At 42.8% G+C, this 6,357-nt stretch overlaps 1 pseudogene; it reads right to left on the bottom strand.

Annotated features, from left to right (window-relative positions):
• Nucleotides 1-460: 460 nt before the first annotated feature.
• The window catches only part of LOC110295308, a 9,023-nt pseudogene continuing 3,126 nt past the window's right edge, over nucleotides 461-6,357 (bottom strand).

Raw genomic sequence — 6,357 nt, forward strand, 5'->3', positions numbered from 1 at the left:
AGAGACAGAGACAGACAGAGGGAGACAGAGATAGGCAGACAGAGACAAAAAGAAAGACACACAACACAGAGACAGACAGACAGACAGATAGACAGACAGACACACACACACACACACACACACACACACACACACACACGGAGAAGGTGGGGATAAATTCCATTCATGACTGTTGGTGGAAAAGCTAAACTGTTTATTCCAAAATATGATTCAGCCAAGTTACAACCAGTTTTCTTTTTTTTCAGAACTCCATGCTTTATTGGCTCTATGGCAAGTTTGTTTACACAGACTTTCTTTTCCCTTTCCCCCTCCAGAAGTGTCAAGCTGGTAGATGTGAAAGACCCTAACTCCCAGCTCTCCGTCCCTTCAACCCAGTGCAACAACAACGCTCGCACCCACTACCGATCTATGGCAAAGGCCATCCGTACTGGGGCGGACTGGCCATGCTGGGGCCTGGGGTTTATGGGGTCATCTTCCACCACTTGAATGCAAATGGCACTCTGTTTATGATGGCACTGGCATAGACGTCTCCTATGTTGGCCAGATAGCAGTCAAAATCATCAATGAAGGTGCACTTGAGACCCAGGGGCTCCAGTAATCCACACACTTTCTCTTCTAGGCAGCAGGTGCCCTTGATTTGGGGCCCAAAGGATTCCAAGGTTCTTGCCCAACACGATTATCTGCAGCATGTCGGGGAAGTACGGCCTCGCGAAGAGTTTGCTGCTCTGCTGGTTGGAGGGGACATTCGTCAGCTGCTCCAGGCAGAAGAGCTGTGGGATCAGGATGATATCCTTGTCCTCCAATCCCAGTTCCGTCTTCAGGAGGGTGTGGTTCAGGCGGATACACTTCTCAATATAGGTGTTCTGCTCTCGAAAACTCTTGTCAGCCAGGATTTGGGAAATAGTTTTGCTCTCCCTCCCGTTAGAAAGGAGCTGTTCTGCTCCAATGTCTTCAAACAGGGTCACGTCCCCATAGTCTTCCTTCTGCTTCTGTTCGAACAGCTCAAAGCAGGCACTGGGGCTGGCCAGCAGCAGGCGGAAGTCCTTCTGATCATTGTTTTTATCTTTGGTAGGGACAAAGCACATGAATTGATCCATGTGACCTGTCATCAGCCAGTCCGAGAAGAGTTCCACAGGACACCTTCTGGGCATACACTAATTCTCGCAGGCCCTTGTTCATGCCCCGGCCCTCAGAGCTGGGGTAAAAGCTGTCATCAAGGAGGACCCTCCCTAGAGGGTAGTCTTTGCCCTGAGCCTTGACAGGCGGAGATACCAGCAGGTTCCCGATGGAATCCAGGCTAGCCACCCGGTGGTCCTCAGTTTGTCGGATCAGGTAGCCAAAACCAGGGCTCAGTGAGTATTTCATGGGGAAGTCTTCCAGCTTGGAAACCCTCGGGGTGTCAAGGATCAATGACATCGTCTTATGAGGAGCCTGAGTATAGCAGAAAGCCATCTCGTCCTGGAGCCACTTGCCCTGGTGGTTGGGGTCCTCATAGACCGATGCCACTTGCATGTTGTTCTTCTCGCTCAGCTTACAACCAGTTTTATTATAAGAAGGATATAAGACAGTTTGTAGTAAATCTGCTCACATACATTTGTCTAACTTGCACTTTCTGATTGTCTTTATTCCTAAAATAATTCAGCATGGAGCAGGGGAAAACAGTACCACAAGCTTTACCAGTGCCCATTTACAGTTGCTGCAGTAGCCTTCGCTCCATTTTCTCAGGAGACTTTCTCAGTCTCTGCCCCTCTGCTCCAGTTTTGGCTGTGTAGTAGAAGTCGTAATTAGACCAGCATGGAAGCGTAGGGCCATATGTATGTGTATGCTGCAAAGCTTCTTGACAGTTGCAGTGACTACTGAGAAGGTGCAGAAGCTCTGCATGCATCTTTAGGCATCTTCATTTGAACAGCCATCACATAGAGTGTTTGCAAAACCATTTTACTAAGCAAAAGGTTTTCTTTTTTTTTTTTCTTAACAATTTTTAGCACTTTAATGCTTTTTATTTATGTAACAAAATGGTTTTCCTTTAGATATTGTTCAAAGAGACGATGCCCTTTAGTTAAATATCAGTGTGCATTTAAACTATCATGGCTCTTTAATTAGGTGACAGTTCCTTAAAGTTATTCTCAAGAAGACAGGTGCATTTGCTGTCAATTATCCATGTCTATCTATAGATCATGGCTCACAGAATCAGGGACACTGGAACTACACGAAAGGATGGCTAACTAAGGATTATTACTCTCTGTGTGACGTGAGTAAGTGTGTTTGGTTCTTCTCCAAAGCTCCAAGAAAGAAGAGAAGGATTTTATCCTCCAGTCTTCTCTAAGCAGCATAGCAACAGAAGACAACTGAAGAACATATCATTAGTGAGAATTTTTATCACATAGAACCGTGTGTTCCTAGTACCACACAGAACAAAGAGTTATAGATTGTTCCCTCTAAATTTTTGGTTTTGTACAATCTTCTCATTTAAAGCCACATCTATCAGGTACACATTTTCATTCATTCATTCATTCATAAAAACATTTATTGAAGTCTTACCATGCATTGATATACTCCAAGGAACATAAGAATAAATTCAATTAAGGGACGGAACATTGAGTTGTACCCCCAAAGCTGTCATGGGAGTCTAGCTTTTCAGCGTAGAGGACTTGGGATCTCAGTGCTTCAGACTCTGTACCTGACAAAAGCCAGGTGCTTTGAAGATGACTTCAGTTAAATCAATGGAAAGCTGTTCGTATGGGGCGTCTCCTGAGCATAACAGCCATGCCATCATGGAATAGCCATGAACAACCTGGGTAGGTGGTGGGTAGAAGGGAGAACAAGGTAGGTAACACGGCTCTGGAATGAGTCTAGAGTTCCTGATACTGTTCTGTTTCCCAAGAGGACAGAAAAAATATGGATTCCAGGTCTACAGTAACTAGAGTGGAAATTTCAAAAAATTCCATTGTTGGCTGCCACTTTCACTCCCTGGCTATCAGAGGGCACTATGTAATCCATTTCTAAACCAAGAAATATTAAAGAATATCTGTTGAGAGAAAGGACAGGAATTGGAAAATATTCTGCTTTTTTTTAATCAACAGAGGTAAAGACCTTTTGCCTTCTAGCCTCGATAAATGTATTAATATGTACAATGTGACATTATATGATGTGTAATATATGAGCACTAACTATACAGGCAATGTGGTAAGGATAGTGGAACCAGAGAGGAACAGGCTGGTTCCTTGACATTGCAATAATTGCTCTGGTTCTGAAGGTCCTCTCTCCAGATTTCTTATTGAATGATTAAGATTAACACTTTTATGACTAAATGATCATTGAGGTTTCTGCTCTTTATAGTGAAAGAAAGAAAAAAAGGAAGAAAGAAAGAAAGAAAGAAAGGAGGAAGGAAGGAAGGAAGGAAGGAAGGAAGGAAGGAAGGAAGGAAGGAAAGAAACAGAGAAACAAAGAAAGACAGTGAATGGAAATCAAACTAAAATCTCCATGGAAAATATGAGACTGGGAGTAAGGGATACTGGTAACTGGGATGAAGGAACAAAGTACCAGACAGAAGAAAATCCACAAAATGGTGATTTTTTTTTTCAGCTATCCAGAATCCCCTGTAGCCAGAAACAGGACATAGTTGAAGGCGTGGAGAGTTTTGAAGGCTGAGAAGCTGTCTTTGGATGTCAACTATCTCTTAAAATTTCATCCCACTGTTTGAAAGCAATGAAGATGGTGTCTTCCACTGCATAAACCGAGAAAGAGAACACTGTTTATGAGGTTCCTCCTGGAAAACTGCAAGGTTTATACCCTCATTCAAAAGTTGATTAAAATGTCTATTAAAATGATGGATCTAAATTGTAAAATTGGATTGAGGAGACCCTAGGGCACTAATAACTGTGAGCTCTGTGACTCAGCCCACAGTAGAGTAGCAACTAGCCGAGAAAATGACTTTAAGTAAGAACGATGCAACAGGTAGAAGATGTCTAAAACATAAAACATCATCTGAACATACAATTTAAAGCAGCACACGCTGACTGGGCGCGCCTCTGGGGCTCCTGAGTGCACACTTTAAATTATAAGTGAAGTTAAAGAAAGCACTCTGGGCACGTGGGTAGGGATGGACCATTATAATAAATGCCTGTGAATCTCAGAGGAAAGGGAGGTAAATTTAGGATTGAGATGTGAGCACAGAACCTATGCTGAGCCAATACTAAGAAGCCAGGAGACAGAAGGGCCTTTAGGATCTGGGTTTTGACTGGGACTTGGAACGTTCCTGATGTGAAAGTTGTGCGTTCACCCAAAAGAAGCACTTACAGAGCTCCCTCAAGAAAGAACTCACTGGGGGCTGAAGAGAAGATTTAGTGGTTAAAAGCATTTGTTGATATTGCAGAGGACCAGGGTTCAATACCCACTAGCTACATGATGGTTCACAAATGTCTGTACCCCTGGTTCTGGCTCTGGGGAGACTGACACTTTCTTCTGACTTCTTTGGGCATCAGGTACACACGGTGCACAGACGTAGGTGCAGGCAAAATACTCATACATATAAAACAAAACAGATACATCAAAAGGGAAAAAAAAGTTTTAAAAAGAGCTCATCTGCTTTGTAGAGCCAGGGGTGTGAATTATCTCCAACAAAACTAAAGTCCTGAAGTTTTGTTCCTAAAAAGGCTTTGTACCTGTGCAGAGCAGAACGGTTTGTTTGAGACAAGGTCTCATACTGTAGACCACGCTGGCCTCCAGTTCACAGAGATCCACCTGCCTTTGCTTCCTCTTCTAACCTTCCCGTATGTGGATTTATGAGGGAATGAATGCATGTAGAGCCCAGGAAAAGCGGACCGTGTCTAGGCAAAGGGGGAAAAAGCCTTTAAGGGACCTGAGTAGTAGAAGGGTGGTGTTGAGGTTTTGTCTTTTCTGTCTATTGTAATGCTAAGTGCGGGACCCCAAGATTTAGAGTTTGCACATAGCCCTTGGGACCTTGCCCCCAAGTTAATGCTGATTGGTGAATAATGATGCCAACAGCCAAAAGCTGGGCAGAAGAGACATGGGTAGGGTTGAGGTTTCGAGGGCTTGGAAGACAGAAGGAGAAAAGAGAGACTGGACCATGGAAGAAGAAGAAGAACGTGCAGGAGGGAAAAGCAGGGTCACTGTGGGCTAAGGTACAGGAGAACATGGCCCAGATGGAACCTAGTAAACAGTAAGTGATAACTTGGGCTTATCGATAGGAAAGTAGATTCTTACAGCGTAGAGGGTAGGCAGTTACCCAGCTCTTATGCTGCCTAAGGCATATTAAAATATAAAGGCTGTGTGTGTTTTTCATTCATAAATGGTCTAAGGTGGGGAAGAAACCCTGCCCTGAGATTTTTAATATTTATTACTACTGGGTGGCTAAAAAGCATGTGGTGCAAAAGTGGAAGTGAGAATACTGTGATGCCAGAGAGAGCCAATCAATACTAAGGACTTATGAAAAAAGCCATAAGGTCTGATATTTGGTAAGCTAATCAAAATATAAAAAGAAAACTTAAATGGAGGTAATCTGTATATATAAATAAGGCTGTTCTCAGAAGTAATAGGTTATTTAAAAAAACAGTGTCAGCAGTAAAATAACAAAAAGTTCGTGATTCTGGAATGATTTTAAATTATATGTGAAACACTGCTTTGTGGAAATTAAAAGAGACAACAAAACTAAAATGAATAGCAAGAGAATCCTGAAATAATTTTTCCTTGCCATTAAAATACATTTATTGAGTGCTGTAGAAAGCGATTATTTTGTGAGCTGTCCGAAATTAATGTTAAACACATTCATAGACATTATATTCAAATGCTGTAGCAGAGACCAGTAAAGGCTGCTTTTCTTTGCCTGATGTAATTGTCATCTCCCAGGTTTCCTGCCTCCATCTGCTAACTTAGGCCTAGCTCTGGAAACTTCTAGACTCTGTACAATCTTATCTAGGCCTAGAATGTTTTTAGCCTTTAAAACTTACTGCTGAATAAGAAACTGGAACTTTTCTAGTTCTTTCTAAACTCTGGCTGGCTGGTCAACTCAGCTGTTCTGGCTCAAACTCCTTTTCAAGCTGACCGATTCAAACTGGCTTCTCTCTCAGCTTCTGACTGAATCTTATTCCTTAGCCTCAAACCAACTCTGGCAATTTGTTATAATCTTCTGGCTCCTTCTTATTCTCTGGCTCTTTATCTTCACCTGTGTCTAGCTTGTTCTCTCTTCAACCCATCTCTGTACAACTCTCCTGGTTAAACTGCCTCCTTCTCCCTCTCACTGCTGCTCTCCTAAGTTGCCTCCACATAAAACCAGAGACACTGAAACTTATAGAGGAGAAAGTGGGGAAAACCCTCGAAGATATGGGTACAGGGGAA

This window comes from Mus caroli, chromosome 1 (assembly GCF_900094665.2).
Source record: "Mus caroli chromosome 1, CAROLI_EIJ_v1.1, whole genome shotgun sequence".
In the NCBI taxonomy this organism is placed as follows: domain Eukaryota; kingdom Metazoa; phylum Chordata; class Mammalia; order Rodentia; family Muridae; genus Mus; species Mus caroli.